Source organism: Stenella coeruleoalba (genome assembly GCF_951394435.1).
Source record: "Stenella coeruleoalba genome assembly, chromosome: 4".
Taxonomy (NCBI): Eukaryota; Metazoa; Chordata; class Mammalia; order Artiodactyla; family Delphinidae; genus Stenella; species Stenella coeruleoalba.
Genome location: NC_137149.1, coordinates 10,012,907 through 10,031,940, shown reverse-complemented (window position 1 = coordinate 10,031,940; position 19,034 = coordinate 10,012,907). Strand labels below are relative to the sequence as shown.

General features: G+C 36.6%; 1 long non-coding RNA gene and 1 pseudogene across 2 annotated transcripts in view; one reads left to right on the top strand and one right to left on the bottom strand.

Moving 5' to 3' along the window:
* Positions 1–6,352: 6,352 nt before the first annotated feature.
* LOC307186094 (large ribosomal subunit protein bL9m-like) lies at positions 6,353–7,767 on the bottom strand (annotated as a pseudogene). Its single transcript has 4 exons — positions 7,753–7,767; positions 7,219–7,669; positions 6,945–7,064; positions 6,353–6,472 (listed from the first exon to the last, which is right to left on the bottom strand). The product of its transcript is annotated as a large ribosomal subunit protein bL9m-like (transcript).
* A 15-nt stretch (positions 7,768–7,782) lies between these two features.
* Positions 7,783–19,034, top strand: part of LOC307185787 — an 84,088-nt gene continuing 72,836 nt past the window's right edge. Inside the window, exon 1 of the long non-coding RNA XR_013828174.1 lies at positions 7,783–7,864. This is a non-coding gene — a long non-coding RNA (uncharacterized lncRNA). The remainder of the gene's footprint in view (positions 7,865–19,034) is intronic.

Here is a 19,034-nt window from a genome sequence, read left to right as displayed (position 1 = left end):
AAATCACTTAACTAATCTGTACTATGACTTTCTTCTTTGCAATATGCAGCTAATGATTTAACTTTCCACACTGGATTGTTGGCACATTCCATGCTTTAATTCATATGAAATTTATATTATTAAACATAACATACAATAAGTATAAGATCCATATTACTTTTTATTGTCGTATGTTATATATGTTTAGATGGATTATAGAAGAAGTGAGAAGAATCATTACAAGGCAACTTGTGCTACTTCTTGTTCAGGATTCTATATACTTCTTGTTCCGGAAGTTTGCCAACAGAGCTCTAAGATCTCATTTGTATACTGCTAGGAATAAAGTGACTGTCCTATTGAATCTTCACCTTAAGAAAAGCAAACCCTTGGGCAATACCTTAAAAGAATTGCATGCCTGACAGATGAGTAATAATTAAAATGGTGACATGGGCTTTGAAATCCATGTACGTGGGTTCTAATTTTGGCCAAATCACTCACTAGGTCATTGGTGATGGGGCAAACACCGACTGTTGGAGCATTAAATAAGTCCCTCTAAATAGTAACTTTCAATAACATTTGAAAAACATATTTCTTGGTTCTCATTGCCATACTTGTAGCAATGATTTATCTTCTAGAAGCTAAAGTTAATCAGACCACTTATCATGGACTTAATGATGTCAGTGATTTTTGAATTTTTCTATTGGAAGACTTTTTAGAGAAGACTACTGAAAGAAGGAGATGGATTGTTAAGTCTACACGAAGATAATACAAATGGTTTATCAGTTTAAGAGTATTTAACGGTAGAAGAGAATCCAAAATGACGATAATTATGACAATGGTGAAGCACATTTAAAAACCCATTTTTCGGGCTTCCCTGGTGGCGCAGTGGTTGAGAGTCCGCCTGCCGATGCAGGGGACACGGGTTCGTGCCCCGGTCCGGGAAGATCCCACATGCCGCAGAGCGGCTGGGCCCGTGAGCCATGGCCGCTGAGCCTGCGCGTCCGGAGCCTGTGCTCCACAGCGGGAGAGGCCACAACAGTGAGAGGCCCGCGTACCGCAAAAAAAAAAAAACAAAAAAAACCCCATTTTTCACACACGTTTTACTTTTTCAGAAAAATACTGCTTATCTTCACTGGTGTACCCATCTCCTCCTCACATCAAATGATAGTGCAGATTTGTATTAGTTATGTCAATGGATGAAGGCCATATTTGACGTTTGTCCAACTATGCCTTGAATATTCATATGGAGAAGCTTTAGCTGAGTGCTCTATCTGTAACAATATTGACTTTCATAAAATTATTTTCTATTACCAACATACACCATTTCAACCACTTGCAGAATAAACTGTCTTTATGTGGTATACAGGGAAACTGGGAACGCATTTATGACATATCTATAAAAAAAGTGCCCTGTTTTAAAAGTTCATCTTAAGTAAAGGAATTATTTGTAAGTTGGTGGCTGTTGAACAGCAAGTTTCTTCAACCATATCTTTTGAATAGCACCAATGAAAATAAAACTAAGTGCTTTTTATTTCTCTTTCTTCATATATGGATAAAACACTTTTAATTGATATGACTGTTGATATGACTGTTCTAGAAAATTGTTTAGGGGTATACTTTCTTTCACACAGAAGTACAATGAATACAGGTATAGAATTTATTTTTATTTCACACATTAACATGTTTGAGCTTTCCTGATTCATGAGATCAGAAAGTAAAATTTAAAAAAAAACATGTTTTTACAAAGTTGTGTTTAGAATATAGACATCCACATACTATATTTACACAGAAAATATGTTGAGTGGATGTGTGTGCGTATACATACACAAATATATAAATATGGAGACACCTATATTTATGTATCTTTACATGGTATATATATACACACACATATATTCAAGGCCAAAAGAGTCTCTTTAAGATACAGATAAATTATATTTATTATTTATTCTTAATTAAAAAGGGACTGAAAACACACCTTGAGGGAGAGAGGGTAATTAATGTAAGCATTAGAGGGAATGATTTTTTTTCCCTTTCTAATACGAAGTGTTTCTAACATGATTTACGTGATTAATATTTGATGTATACAATTATCAGTAATAACAGATCATGTAACTATTTTTTCAAGTTCGAATAGTTCATGCAGATTAAGTATGCATACATTCCCAATTCAAGAGACAAGGGATAAAAAAGTGAACATAAAACTAGATTTAAGAAGAGATGTTTTTTCTGAGAAATGTTTTTCAGTAAATTCAAAAAATCTGACTGACATTGTCTTCCATAGTTCGTTAAATTTCATCAAATCATTTATCACATAGACTAAATATTGCTCTGCAATCTTATTACATTCTATTTTCCATTCCTTTCCTTTTCAAATGTTAAATTATAACTACTGTCCTCAAGCCTGAAATCCAGGCCTGCCTCACTCACACCTTTTAGTGTATGATCTTGCTTCCAAGTTCAGAGAAATAGTTTAGGCATCAGAAAAGACCTTATAACTTCTCTAAGAGCCTCATAATCTCAACGTTATTGGCACCCATCCTTTCATCTTAAAAGGAAAATTTACGTCACCGTTTGTATTAATCAGGACCATTGTGATTACAAGCCATAGCATGTCAACCCATGCTGCTTTAAGAGAAAAGGACCACGATGGCGGTAACAGAGAGGTCTATGCATTGGTCTGGTCAAAGATCCAAATGAGAAAACAAATTCTTTAATTCCAAGACTGATCTAGTCACCAATGTTTTTAACCCTGTTTCTTTCTGTCTGCTTCCTTGGACATCTTGCTCCATCAATCATCTCTTTGCCTTCCTCTCCAGTGTTTTTTCCCTCAGTATGTACACATGTTCAAACTTTCCTAACTTAAAACTCTATCCTTCCACATCTAGATTCATTTATATGTGTAGTCTCTCACTTTGTCTCAGTATACCTCAACTCAACCACCAAGGTGTACCTTTACCTCAAATCCTCACGGTTCTAAGGACAAACCCTAAAACTCAATATATCTGAAAATTAAAGTCTCACCTCGGACCCTATAGAACTTGTCCTGGGTGCTACAGGTGCTTTCTGCCACAGGTATTTTCTAAAGCTAGCACCATGCATAATTCAATCTCTGAGTATCCTTGGCTTCTAGCTCTTTTGCTCGCTCTTTAAGAGGCTTTCAGGCTTCACTTCCAACTCATTATGAGCCAAGGCCTCCTCTTACTGAAGGTCTTATTTGCATGAACATAAAGCCACTATCTCAACATCATTTCCTTAAACTTAGAGGATAGAGCCACGTGCATTGGGCGAGGGGGTTGTGATAGAAGGATAGACAACAAGCTTTTTGGATATTTGGCTCACCATTGCAACCACTGGTGTTCCACGTGTATCTGTTTTATAGCTAAGATGCCAAATGATATTTTAAAATACTTTCACAGCTAAAGAATATTTAAACACCACTGTTTTACTGGATAAAATACAAACAACTTCTGTTCATACTCTGACCAATGAATGTAACCTTCCTTCTTCCCAAGTCTGCCTCATATTTTTCAGTCTAGGAACCCTGAATTGTATTTCCCCTTGAACAACCCTCTCTCAACCCCTTTGCACCTTGTACTTGGTATTCATTTTGTGTGGAACCTCCTCAGTCACTTTTTTGTTTGGAGAACACCTGTTCATCCTTTACTCCTCAATGACACAAACTGCTGATTTTTCTCTGACATCTTTGACTTCTATACATGGATGTCTACATGTCTTTCTTTCTTTCTTTTTTTTGGCAGTGCCATGTGTGCCACGCGGGATCTTACTTGACCCTCCATTTCTTCTAGAAGCGATTTGAAAATGAATCACAGAATGACTTTTGCCTCCCTGGCGTTTATAACCCAGAGATATCTGAGAATCGTATACAAAATGCTTAGCAATGAGGACAGGATTGCAAGCATTGTCTAAGATATGCTTACGAGGTAAGAGCTTATGCAGTGAAGTCTGTGTAGTTTATTCGAGAAAACTTATTCATAGAGATGAGTTTAAGTAGAGATTAGAGAAGACAAATGAAACTAAGTTATGTATAAGTAGATTATCTCTATTATAATTTGTCAGTAATAATCTGTATGCTCTTTATAAATGTTGTGGTGGAGACCACTTCACTTTATTTTGTTGATGTAATAATGCCTACATATTAAAGCAATAGGTTGACAAATGAACAATTTAATATAAAAACCATAGAGGAATCTTAAATTGCTATAGGATAGTTTCTTTTTTTTTTTTTTTTTTTTTTGCTGAATATACCATTTCCCATCTTATCTATATATTGTCATCAAATTAAAGCCTAAACTTTTCAGAATATTGAAATAGAAGGCATTTTGAGTTCTTCGTCCAAGTTCAGCTAAATTACTTGGGAAGGATTTTTCTATTTTCAGGGTTTAGTTTGACAGCAGTGTTATCAATATCAGAAACTATAAATAACTCACTTTTTTCATCCCAGGAGTTTAGCAACATGCCCAGCATTTAGTATACTTAGTTTAATAAATTAGTGTACTTAGTATAAATATAAATCGAAAGGTTTTATGAATGAAGCTACTCAATTTAGATTAATGTTCTGTATTAATCAGAGAAGTAATGTAATCTTTCTCCTGGAATTCTATAGAAGCAGAGACAAATTGATTTGAGAACAGAAGGGATATCTGGATAACTTTTCAAGTTAAGTCTTCATAGTGTGACTTAATTGCCCTTAATGAAATGTTGTGAATTCTTTGAATAATTCACATAACCTATAGAGAAAATTGTACATACATGTAATAGTTATCAAAAAAGTTCACTATTTTTGTTATATATTAAAATAAAAATATATTAAATATTTGTGTGGGTTTTTTTCCTGGCATTCCTCCACTTCTTACTACAGTGTCTTTTTTTTTTTCTAAATACAATTATTTAATTATTTAATTTAAATCACAGAGAGAAAATTGGCTTCAAGTAGGAAACTCCTACGGGATGTCTTCTTTCCGTAAAACAGAGGAGAAACTTGAACAGACACAATAGCTTTAGTTGTAGAAGCATAAGGATCAGTAAATCCCCATTGTGTTGTTGATTAAAATGATAGTTGGGAAAGGCAAATAGTAGCAACATCTCTAGAATGCCATAGTAAAAACAATATTTCATACTAAAGGGGCTTCCTGTTATTCATAACTTGAGATTTCTTAAACAAACCTGTGTTTAATGTTTGGCTTTGGCTTTGTCACTTTCTAACTTTGTAACCTTGGATAATCTCTCAGCCTCAGAGGCCCCATGGGTAAATTTGGGTTTTTTATACCTTCCTCCAAGCCTTGTTAAATACACAAACTATAAAGTGACAATAACTGGTAGAGTTTTTATTGTTTCTAGGATGTTGATGACAAGGATGGTGATTTTTAAGCAAGTCACCATACCAGGCCCTAAGCTAAGATCATTGGACGCAATGGTGAGTAAGACAGTTCTGATGGCTCAGAACCTCATATTCTATGTTTCTACTGCACACAAGTTTTCCATAATTTTGAAAAATACTATGATGTAAACCGACTAAGACTGAATTGTCTTCATCTGGTCTGAAGATTTTACTCTCTCTTTATATCAGATGGAGCAGAATAACATCCTTTGCCTTGAAATCAATACTTAGATAAGTAAGCTTGGAGTACATCCAAAAAGAAGTTTTATCCTTCATTAAATTATCAAGTATATCATATGTTCAATACTCTGTTTAAAAGCCAGTGATCATAAATAAACTTTTTTTTTTTTTAAAGAACACACCTCTTCATTTTTTTTTTTTTTTTTTTTTTTGCGGTACGTGGGCCTCTCACTGTTGTGGCCTCTCCCGCTGCAGAGCACAGGCTCCGGACGCGCAGGCTCAGCGGCCATGGCTCACGGGCCCAGCCGCTCCACGGCATGTGGGATCTTCCCGGACCGGGGCACGAACCCGTGTCCCCTCCATCGGCAGGCGGACTCTCAACCACTGTGCCATTAGGGAAGCCCTGCACCTCTTCCTTTTTTCTTGAGGTACAAACATTCAGTTTGGATGATGAGAATGAGCTAGCTCTACCATTTACTCCAATGAATTCTAATGGAGGAAGAGGCTAAATAGGATGTAGACTCTTTTGGTCTATTAATACTCAATTTATCAAAATTACAGCCGGGTATTTCTGGAGCAGGACTGCCCCAACAAGGCCAGATGTGATAACTGTTGAAGATGAAGATGGCAAATAGGGACAATTCAATATGTATATACAGTCTACTCTGCTGTCTTCCAATGGTCTCTAAAATTCCGTACTGGGTCAGAGCTGGAAGTGATACTATGGTGCTGGACCACCTTTGCTCCACTGCTCCTCGAATTCTGCTTTGCTATTTTGAAGGGAGAATAGGTTCAGATAGTCTGCGAGTTGGTGGGGGCCATTCCCTTGGCTAACCAGTACTTATATATTTTGGTCTTGGGCCTCTCAAAGTTCACCACAGACACAGGTACCCTCACAGTGCCAAGCCCATTTACAGTGTGAAATAAAATTCATATTTTATGGTGACAAGAAAGTTATAAATATAAAATTTCTTCTCTGCCCTTTGACCTCCCTTCACCCTCCACTGTGCATCGTGTATCTGTATTATGAATTGACCAAACCTCCCCCATGGTCAGAAATACCTGCTCAACCAAAGAGAGCAACATTCTTCTAGCACCAACAAGACAACTCCTTAAAAGATAACATTCCTTCTTGATCTTATAAAGGGTCACATGACCCACCAAGATGCCACTTAGATCTGGATTATGTAAATTGTCAATACATCATTTGATGTTCAGCCCTCTGTCTCCAAAAACTTATGTAACTGTGCCTTGACTTCTAACTGGCAGAATAGTTAGTTCTCATAACTTTCTGAGATGCTCTTCCCAGGTTATAATCCTCAAATTTGGCTTGAATGAAATTTTCCAATTCTTTCTTAGATCAACTGATTAACTTTTTGTCCACAACCGTCACCTCACACCAGTATTCGCCCCTCTGTGCGACGGGCTTTCCTGGTAACTTTAACGCATGTGGGGTGACCACAACACCAAGATTTCTGAGGAAGTGGCCAGCAACCATTTCAGGGTCGTGGAGCACAGGCTCCGTACGCGCAGGCTCAGCGGCCATGGCTCACGGGCCCAGCCGCTCCGCGGCATGTGGGATCCTCCCGGACCGGGGCACGAACCCGTGTCCCCCGCATCGGCAGGCGAACTCCCAACCACTGCGCCACCTGGGAAACCCTAGCTCCCATTCTGACACTGTTCTTCATTCCCTCATCCAGGTGACATCGTTTCAGAAATCTCACTGTCGCCTCACCTGCCTTGGTCTGGATCTTCTCTGGTCTTCCTTCTTGTCTCAGCAAGTTCTCCTCTTGAAACGGCTTCTCGTTTTCAGGAGATGCATATACAGCCAGTCCTTGAGGAAGTAGTCAATTACCGCCCACAGATTCTTTTCACTGAGACCAGGTCACCTCCTCCACTGGCTGCGTGAGGATGAGCTGCAAGTTATCTCTGGGCTGGTGTTTCGTGTCCTCTACCAGCTTGTGGACGTGGTGTTGCCGGTGCAGGCACGGGCTTCCGGCCCTCTTGAGCTAGCAGTGCTTTCCACCAGAGCAACCCGAAGACCGAGCTCCGATTGTGAGAGAGGCTGAGGTCAAGCTCCAAGCCGGGTTCGCCCCTTTCAAGTTGCGCCTGCAGGCTCTCGGGACTTCCTGGTCGCAGCAGCTTCTAAGCGCCCGCCCGCAGCAGAGCTCCGCCCCCCCCCAAGGCCGCGCATGCGCAGCCACCATGTTGTTCTACACGGGAAGCGATACCGCACAGAGGAGTTTGATACAGTCCCTGAACTGTAACTGAGGCAGAAGGGCGTCAGAATCTTCAGCTAGGAAGGTAAGGATGAGGTCCCCATCCCCAGATTAAAGTAAATTGCAATATATCATAAGGAGAAATTGTGAAAGATAGGCAGAGGTAATCTAAAATTCCTAGGAATTTACTTGCCGTTTAACTTTGCTCAGAAGTGTTTCATCTATAGTTGCCTTTCTTTTTTTTTAACATCTTTATTGGAGTATAATTGCTTTACAATGGTGTGTGTGTTTCTGCTTTATAACAAAGTGAATCAGCTATACATATACATATATCCCCATATCTCTTCCCTCTTGCGTCTCCCTCCCACCCCTCTAGGTGGTCACAAAGCACTGAGCTGATCTCCCTGTGCTATGTGGCTGCTTCCCAGTAGCTATCCGTTTTACATTTGGTAGTGTATGTACGTCCATGCCACTCTCTCACTTCGTCCCAGCTTATCCTTCCCTCTCCCCGTGTCCTCAAGTCCGTTCTCTAGGTCTGCATCTTTATTCCTGTCCTGCCCCTAGGTTCTTCATATAATTGCTTAGTTTATACCCGTTGACTGAAAAAAAAAAAAAAAAAAAAAAAAAGCACAGCCTAAAAGTTGAGAGTTGTGTTTTAGTCGACTTTCTTAGGACTTCAAGCCTTGGAGACAGTATCTTAACTCTGAGAGACTGCTACAAACAGGAAAGGAGGAGGCCAGGATATAGAGGAGTATTTGCAACAGAATCAGGTAGTCAGAACATTAAAAGATTATTATTAATAAAAGAAAACCAGATACCTCAAGTTAAGGAAGTTAGCACTTTTCTAGGTATGGGAAGATGCAAGAGTCTGGGCTCACTGAAATCATTCTTTTGATGTGCACCTCAGCTCTCTGGGGCCAGTATCCTGTGTTTTCTCATCCTGAGTTTCCTCAGGCTGCACCACCACGGGTGACTGTAGTCTGATGACTGCTAGACTGTGGGCATTCCTTGTTTCCTTCCTGAGTTCCCTCAGGGCTCACTGTCAGGGCATCTGCAATGTGATGGCTGATGGCTCTGACATCCTTTGTTTACTGATAAGACAGGCAGTAATTTAGTTCTCATACCTCATACATATTTGAGGAATTCTCAATAACTGTGATACTAACATTTGTTGAACACTGATTATCTCCCAATTACTGTATTAAACAATCTCCATTATATTTCATTCTTACAACACACACTATTGGTCAAATTACAAAGAAAAAAATTCCCTCCAGCTATGTTAAGCAGAAAGGAATTTATTACAGATATTAAATCTCTCACACAATCCTGGACAGGGTTAAGAAAAGAGAGATCTCGGAACCCTTCTCAAAGCTATGCGGCAGGACCAACTTTCTAAGGGAACTATTGTCTTGTCTATGTTCAGTAGGTGTATCAACACAACACTGCCGTAGTCAGGAAATGGCCATGATGAGGAAGCCACTGTTACTTTGGATAGGAAAAACTTTAGTAAGCAAAAACCTCTGTAAACTATTGACTTCTGTATCAACAAGCAAACACATCTTTTTGTGTTTACAAGATACCTGTTAGCATAAGGCCACTAAAGAGGAACCTCTCCTCTGTATAGAGAGGGATAGTGTGCTTATTACCTATTATTTCCTAAAAGCTGGGAATATATGTTTCTTGAGCATATTCTCTGGTTTGAGTTTTGCTGTGAGCTCCATAGTAGACAAACCATCCTTTGAGTTTGAAATCAAGTCTAAAATGGAGCAAAATATGAGTAGCATAATGAAGTTTATTATTAAATTATATAGGTAACAAATGCTGACCTCATTTCCCCATCAAAGCAAGTTAAGCATCAGTGGTAATTGATCTACATACTTAAAATCTAAAAGAAACCTCTAATAATGATAAATTTGTTGATTCCTTTAATAGTTAACTGTGGTTGTTCAGAGACTTTTTTTTTTAAGAATGTAGTTCTCTTTCATGTGTTTGTGTATTACAAATAATTTAAACCATCAACATTATTTCACTCATACACATGAAACAGTACAACTTGATATCTTTTATTATTTACTATAAAAATATCCTGGGGCATCTAATGAGTTGTAGTCCAAATTATGTGTTCAACAAGAGAACCTGCTAAAATTCTCTTATGCAAATCTCCTCCTCATATTATATTGGTCATTTCATATTCACCAAATTTCTTTAAGTTTTCAGACATTGTATCAGACTATACACATCCTTGGCAAACAATATGATGAGATATATATTACAAGGCCACCTTAAGTGACATCACTTCTAATATGTACAAGGATTTGAAAGAGAAACAGAGCTGCCACATTGATTAATAACTTGATGTATTTTCAAATTAATATTCTTTATTTAGTGGACATTGTTAGAAATTTACTAAAGATTTTTAGGTGGGGAAACAGAGCAGAATGTTTAATATTACATAGTGTGACTGATTTCTTTTGAAAACCTCCACTAAATACATCTCTTTTATAAATCTCTCTACTCTGCCTTCCAGCCTGTGTGTCTCTGTTCACTCCTTTCCTTCAAAGCTCAGTGTTTTCTGTGTAAGTGTCCCTTTCCTAGATCTTTACAATGAGGGTGCAGATTTAATTTGTGATCTTCTGTGTTCTATTGTAATTAACTCTCTGTAGTAGGTTTCAGTATGGCAGGGGTCTTCTTTTATAGCAACATTATTTTGCTTGTTAAAATTGTAAGAAAGTTCCAAGGATTTAAGATTGGTACTTTAAAGTAATGAGTTGTATAATACACAGCTTTAAAAATCTATCCATTTATGTTGCAAAAGGAAAAACTGAAACAAGTAGAGTCAACTGGATACACTCCTGCCTTACATCACACACAAAACTCAATTATAGATTGCATAATTTAGAAGAAAATATCATGCAGTATCTTTGTGACTTTGGATAGGATAGCTTAGACATAGCTAATGATAAGTGAAAATAATAATTTGTGCTGCATTAAAAATAATAACTTCTGGGCTTCCCTGGTGGCGCAGTGGTTGAGAGTCCGCCTGCCGATGCAGGGGACACGGGTTCGTGCCCCGGTCCGGGAAGATCCCACATACCGCGGAGCGGCTGGGCCCGTGAGCCATGGCCGCTGAGCCTGCGCGTCCGGAGCCTGTGCTCCGCAACGGGAGAGGCCACAACAGTGAGAGGCCCACGTACCACAAAAATAATAATAATAATGATAACTTCTGCCTTCACAAGACACTAAGCATGGGGTGAAAAAGCAACCTACAGAAGGGAGATGATTTCACAGTACATGGATCCAAATAAAGGATTTTTATCCAAAATAAATAAAGAACTCTTACAAACTAATAGTAAAAAGACATAAATCCACTGGAAATATGGGCAAAAGGTTTCAGCAGACACTTAATAGAAGAAGAAATCCAAATAACCAATCAGTAAACATATGAAAAAGTGCCAAGTACATTGGTCATCAATTTATAGAGTAACGAAAGAGGCCAAGTAATATATTGTGTTGGAGTTCAGGTTCATGGTTATCTTTTGTTCTGTAATACCTGAAAGGGGACCAGGAGGGATTCTGGAGTGCTAGGGTAATTCCATTTCTTGATCTGGGTGCTGGTTATTCAGGTGTGCTTTATTTGTCAACAACTCTATGATTATGACAGGTGCAATTTTCTATATGCAGTTTAAATTATAGCCAAAAGTTAAAGAAACTGGAAAGAATACAATTATTCAATAGATACACACAATAAGAAGGCTCTTCTCAGAATGTTGGAGAATTTTGTCGTGGAGATGAACTGCATCTGATGCCCAAATAGGTAGTAGTCAAGAGAAGTCAGAAATGCCCATGACAGAGCCAAATCATTTGTGCACAAAAGATCATAGAATATGGAGGTACAAAAACAGCTGTTATCATGTTACTCTAAATTAGAAATACCCCTCATTAAATAGAGGGATGTTTTCTCTCATATTAAAAGAATGATGCATGCCACTGCTCCCAGCTCAGTAACATTCACCATTAGTTGTCATTTTTGATTTTTTAAATGACTGAAAATGTAAAGAATAGGGGGATTGTTCCTGATGGAGCTATATGACTGACAAGTTGTCTTCTATTTATTTTGCATTAGGTAGTCCTATTCAGTTCTGCTGTTGATTTCAGTTTGTGTTTTAGGCGTTGATATAATATACTCCGGAAGCTGTGTGTGCCAGAAACAGTACATTTTCTGATCTCCTAAATTAAATTGCATTTGGCTCTACTCTCACATTTACCAGAGTGGATAGATGTCCAACTAATGTGTGGACCCTTCCTCTTTTCCTGCTGTTCTTCTAAAAAGCAGTAAATTGTTTATGGGTACTCAGATCAGTAGAAAAACATTTATACTTAACAGAAATTTTTCTGTTGCTCTAAGAATACATACATCTTAATTACTAAATCCAGCATGCACTTTGATTTTGTTTTCTAACTTGATATTTTGGTGGCATTTAAAGTATTTTCTCACCAGATGCTTACACGTTCTTTTAATTGTATTCTGAAGAATTTTTCTTTTCTGATTTTCTTAGGTCTTTATAACTTCTACATCTCATGTTTTTTTAATCCTGTTTTATTCAGTATTGGGTTTTCCCTAAGTTCCCTCCTAGATCTTCTTTTTTTCTTCCTCTGCATTCTCTGTCTGAAAGGTATCTATCCACCTTCATATAACTATGAAGTTATATGAAGGTGGATAGATTTTTTAACTAATAACTAATAACTATATTTTTGTATCTTCAATTTTTGTATCTTCTTCTGACACTTTATCTTAGTTCCTAATCCAGGATTAACTATTGCCTGGTAATCATTATTACCTGTGGTACCTTACTCTTTTGTAGGCCCTTTAATCAAGATGAATAAAATCAATTTTACTGTTATACCAAAAGTTTTCCTTGTTTTGAAATACCTGTATAAAATTAACTTTTTCTTATAATTTATGACTATAACAGATTCTAGACCCAAATCTCTTTAATATGTCTATCCTCTTCCATCCCAATCAATTTAACCTGATTGAAGTTTCCTTCACTTTTTTGCATAACTCACTGCAATAATTTTTTTTTTTTACTGGTTACCAAACTCATCTCTTTGCCTTCTAATATACCAGGCCTGAAACTTATCTTTCAGAAGTACATAACCATCACATTATTTGCTTTATTAGTTTAATCAGAGTTTCCGCATGGTATAGAAGGTGAAGTATAAACTCCTTCCAATGTGAAAACACTCCTTTCAGCCTCATCTTATACTACTTCCCACCGGATACTGTGCTCTACTCAGGGAGGATTGTTTGCCATCTCTTCATGTCTCCTTGTCTTATCCCATATTCATTTTTCTTGCCTGGAAGACTTTTCCTCCATACACACTTTGAAAATTTCTCCTCTATCGCCTGTATTCAGGCAGTTATCACTTGCTCTGTGTTCTCCCTGATAGGTTTAAGTGTACAAAAGGTGCAAGGTATACAAAAGGACAAACTCTCTGTCCTCGTGGAGATGGCATTCCACCCAGAATTGGAGCCAGACAATAAACAAGTGAACAAATAAATAAATAAGAAAATCACATGTTAATATACATGCTTGGAAATAAACAAAAAAGGTTTAGGCACTCTAACATAACTGGTTGCAGAAGGAATTTTAAAGAATAAGTCTTATGTTTGAGCATAGAACTTTAGCTGGGGCTTTGTACCAGTCAGTAATGACGTTTAAATATAGTTTTTTTTCTTATTCAAGAATTCTAGAAGTAGGCTGTTGCTACCATGACTTAGTTATCCTTAGCTTCTTAGCTTTCTCCTTTAAGCTTGTTGCCTCATGGTCACCCGATGCCTCTTCATTCATCCTACCTCTGTACAAAGCAGAAAGAGGTAAGGAGTAGTTACATCTGTTGTTTATTTTGGGGGAAGCAATGTGTTTCCCAGAAAAGTGTACAACAAATTTTTGCTTATATTGTATTGCCAACAACTGGGAAATATGTATGCACTAATAGTAAAGGAGTTTAAGAAACTGTAGACTGTTACTGTTATACTTAGCTTGAAATAAACATGATCTCTTCCTCCATACAAAATATTGAGCAAAAAGATAGGAAACGGGCATGCTGAGTAGGCAACTATTAGTGAATGCCGCAGACCTTAAGGTTGAGAAATAGTTGGTCATGTCAGGCATCCCAGGCACAGGGAAACTCCAGTGGGAAAACCTTTTGTGTATTTGTATCTGAGGAATAAAAGTAGGTTACTGAAGCCTGATAGGAGTGAGAAAGATGGGGTATGGTAGATGATGGATTCAGACATACAAAGGCTAAGATTATAACATCTATCTCCTGCATGGGATCCTCAATTACTCAAGTTGAGGACCTACTTTTTATGCATTTCTTTATTCTAAGCACCTTGCAGAGTTCTAGGCTAATAGTAAGTTTTTTTTTTTCCATGAGTGAATTTAGGGTAAAGCTCTATATAAATATACTGAAGAGCTCAGTGATTTCCTTTTTTATAAATAGCATAAACTGTATTCACAGGAACATATGGTAATAGGTCAAAATCTTATGACTAGTAGCCTTCATTTTTAGCGTAGATTTCTCTAAGGTTAATCATATTATTTGAAAACACAAAGGCCTATTTTAATTGTCAACTGCCTCAATTTCGTAATTCCTCCTTACATATGTTGTTTTGTTTTTGCAAAAGAAGTCATAAGAAAAATATATTGGTATGTTGGTCTCAATTATCAAAATAATTTCATAAATTCTGTTTATTTTTAACTGTGGAGCTGTGATCATATTTGATATTTCACAGCTGTGAAAAATTCACAAATAACTTTAGTAGTATTTGATTAAGAAATTATAGATTCTGATTTTTTAAATTGGGTGCTGAGATTTGAGTAAATGGTCTATTTAACCAAATGTTACATTGAGTATATGATATATTAGCCCTATTTTAGGTGGTGTGCAGTTTTTATCATATGACCCGAAAAGAAATGATTGACTCTATTATTTTCTAAAGCGATATGCTAAATTGCAACTAGTGTTACACTTCACATCAAGTAAGGCAAAGTTTTTCTTTGTAATTGTTCTTTTGAATTCTTTTTAAATACAAAGCACAAGGCCCAGTGAGGAAAATACTAGCAGTAATTTTTCTTATAGTCATAATAAAAAGCTATTTGTGGAAAAGTTGATAATATGCTACAGTTGATTTATATTCAGTTACATACTATGTGTTATAACATTCAGAAAGTTTTTTGTGATTTATTTATCTTTACAAGATCTACAAAACCACTCAATGGTTTCTATTTTCTGTTTCACTTCTTTAAGACCAAAATATTTTTTTAAAAAAGTATATATATATATATGGTTTTAGGTTTAATTTTTTTCCATCTAACACTAATGAAAAGTGGTAAATTTTTGTGTAATTAATAAATGTTTATAAAGCACAGAGTTATTTCCGAGGTTCCCATGTACCTTATACTGAATTATTTTGAAAGTTTAATTTTTCCTTGTTGTGTTTCCCATCTGGTCTTACATTATCATTCTATGATCTATTTCCAAAATAATGCTGGGAAATGGAGTGTTGATTTCTTCTTTACTAAAATATATTTTTATTATTTTTGAAGTAATGAAAACATTTCTATTTTTGTTTCATTAGCTGGCAACACCTTTTTCCATTATTTTATTTTAGCTGGCTAAGTTTAAATTTGACTCTGTGCCTTTTAAAATTCAAAGTGAAATAATCAGAACATTTGACTTCCATTTGCCATCAGCTGAAAGATTAGTTACTTCGACTAGAGGACAATATAATCAATAATGGCTAAATTTATGCCTAAGATGACCATCCTTGAAGATATCCTTTTCCTCCTTGGAAGCATAGTAAAGTCCATCATAAATCTGGCCAGGAAAAAGACCCTCAATTCCTTTTAACTATCTGTCACTCTCCTAAATTCCATTTTTATGGAAGGGAGGTAAAATAATAAATCACAAACCATTAGTCATGAAAGATCAATCATATTCCTAAAATATTCTATTCTACCACTTAAGGTCAGGATAGCTTTTATACACAGCCAAGCAGACTATTTTTTGCCATTTTCATACTAATGGGCTCCCCCCAAAAATTGCATAATAAAGCTTGGAATTATCAGGATAATTTAGATTTATGTTATTTTCCTGGATTAAAAAAGTAATTCAGCAGGCTTATACTTCCTTTTGTTACTCAGCTATAGTTTCAATCTTCATATGTTCCCAGAGTATATAAGTCAAAGTACCTAATAAATATTAAATAATTATTCTGATGCTTACTTCCAGGTTCAGAAGCAATGGAAGATGAAAAGCAAGGTTTTACTGTGCTTACCATCTCATTCTAGAAGCACAAAACTGCATCAACAATTGAAATTTAGAGGAAATATAACAGTAACATAGTATTACTCTCTTTTAACTAGAAGCAAGACCTGTTTAGTCTCCATAAAAAGATATAGTCTGCAAACAAAATCATGCATATGTATTTTTCTGACTATGAAACCTCCAGAATACTTCAGTAAGGCATTATTTTCCTCAATTAGACATTGCCATTCCCTTCAGTACCATAATGTGTATCTTTATAACTTCTCCCTACCCCTTCCCATTTCAAATAAATTCAAATATGTGTTTCTGTTCATTAGTCACAGACTTGTTCTATTCTTCCAAATTAGAATACAGCATTTCCCAGTGAAATATTATTCTGGTCTTACCTCCCAGTGGTGTGTTCCAGAGGAGACATTCCATGTAAGCGTCCTTCATATAAGTAAGGATGGCTTGGAGAACTATATTAAATCATCTTTTCTATAGACTGAAGATCTCTAATTTCTCTAATCTTCTGTAGCTGTGTCAAATTTTCAATTATTTTGACTATCGTTAAAACCTTCCCCAAAGAGCTTTCTCTTGAATTACGTTGTTCAAAAGTCTGCACACTCTCCTGGCAAAATCCTGACCATTGTTCATGATGGCAGAAGAATTGCTGGATTCTTTTCCTTCATCTTGCATCACTATATCAAAATGTATTTAAATGTTATGCTTTTTAACTTACAGTTGTGTCATCTGGCATTATTGAGCTGCCTCTCCTCAAAATACTCTCCTCTCTTGGCTTTCATGACACTGCATCCCGTTACTTCCATATGTGTATCTCTGTCTATGACCACTCAGTTTCTTATATATACTCTTCCTCTTCTATCTGTATACTTTCTTTTCTTGGGTTCTGCCTCTGCTGTTAGTCTCTCTTTACTCTTGCTGGCTTTTCATAGCTACATTCATATCTTAAACTATCATTGATATAGCTGTGCTCTATGGGTTAAATTTCAACCTTTCTCCAGATCTGCCCATCCTACTAGACATCCCGTGTGGATGTCCCAATCTCTCTTCCATTTTTCCCTCAGCACATCCAGGTGAATGGTGTTATCTGTCCCCAAATGTCAAAGTCTGAAATTTGGAAGCCCCTCTTTATTCAAAGTGTCACTGCCTTAGATCAGGGAGTTCACTCAGATTATTCAAATGGCTTCTTTATCCTTTTCTCTGTCTTTAATTTCTTACCCTCTTCTCTTATCCTTGCTGCTGACCTTTTCAGTATATCTTTAAGTATTGCCACAGTTTTTTTGTATAATATGCCAATTAGATAGTACACTGTTTCTTTTGCCTGGACTATCCTTTTTCAGTCTCTGTTACTACTTTCGTGTAAAATATAACAAACCAGGAAGTCTCTAGAACATCCTACCTCATGTTTCCATTAAACTTTGTATGATTGCGACTTTATTGAATGTAAAGCGCTGGTTGTGATTTCTATAGTATGGCTAGACCCCAGCACAGGCAGAGGCATTATCCTCCCATGGAATCCCTTGAATGCCTAGTAAAGTGCATGCAATAGGGTAAAGATGCAATAAGTATTTTTCAAAAATCAATGAATAAATGAATGAACACAAAAAGAATACATATGTTCTTCATAGGCAGAGCCTATCATGATAAATAGCTATCAAAGACGTATCAGGTGTAGTATTAGGAACTTAAATTTTCTTAGTCATTCCAGAGATTTTCATATTGTAGGTAGGAATTAGTGCTATTTCAATTTATATGAAATATTTCAATTTAAGAATCTATTTAAGGAGTTTTCTTTTCAGTATGCGAAATGTTCAGATTTCCTATTTATGTCATCATTCCTCCTCATGTGGAATAAGCTTGGGAGATACTGAAAAAATGATGAACTAATTAGAAGACTACATGAAGAGTAAAAAGTAAGAGTAAGGGCAGTAGATTCTTCATTCATTTATTTACTCAGCAAATATTCATTGAGTAAATACAACAGGTCGGGCGCTGTTAGGTTGTAGATGCACAGCAGAGATAATACACCCCTCCAAGTTTCCCTACAGATTTGTCTATCAAGCTTCCTACTCAGAATTTTCGCTCAGTTGTTTAATATGCAGGTCAAATTTATATGTCCAAAACCAAGGTCTTGAAAATTTTTCCCAACCCCTATTGCTATCTTAGTCTTTCTCATCTCAGTTAATGGAACGATTGTCCACACAGTTTCCCAGGTTAAATACCTGCAAGTCATTCCTTACTAATTTTTCTTCATATCTCAAATCCAATACAACAGTCAATCTATCAGCTCTATATTCAAAGTATATTCTTTTGGTTCACTCCTTTGCCACACTAACTCACTCCTAGACTTCTACAGTAGTCTACTAACTTTTCTCCTACTTCCATTGTTGTTCACTAAATATAACCCTCATACAGCCACTAGACTAGCTTTCTAGAAATTTAATTAGAACCATATCACTACCTTCCAAACCTCCTTTTTTCTAGCCCCACTTAAAACTTCCATTGGTTTCCCCTTGCATCCAAATTAAAATCAGTTTGTTAAATAGTATAAAGGGTCTATATAATATAGCCTTTGTTTACCTCCTATCTGACTGCATTTTCTAACACTCTCCTCTCATTCACAGAGCACCAACTACAGTGGCTTTTAAAACCTCAAGCTTTCCCTTGCTGCCCCCTCTGCTCTTTCCACGAGTCCTTCCACGACTGACTTCTTTTTGTCAGTCAAGTCTTAGTTAAAAATTCACCTCTGGGAGGCCTTTCTTTACTTCACTAAAATTCTAACATACTATTCACAAGTTCCTTTCTAGATCATCTCTTTAAAAATTTTTGTTCATAATGCATCACAGTCAAAACCCATCTTATTTATTTTGTTTACCTGCTTGGTCTCTGTATCCAACCAACAGTATAGATAAGCA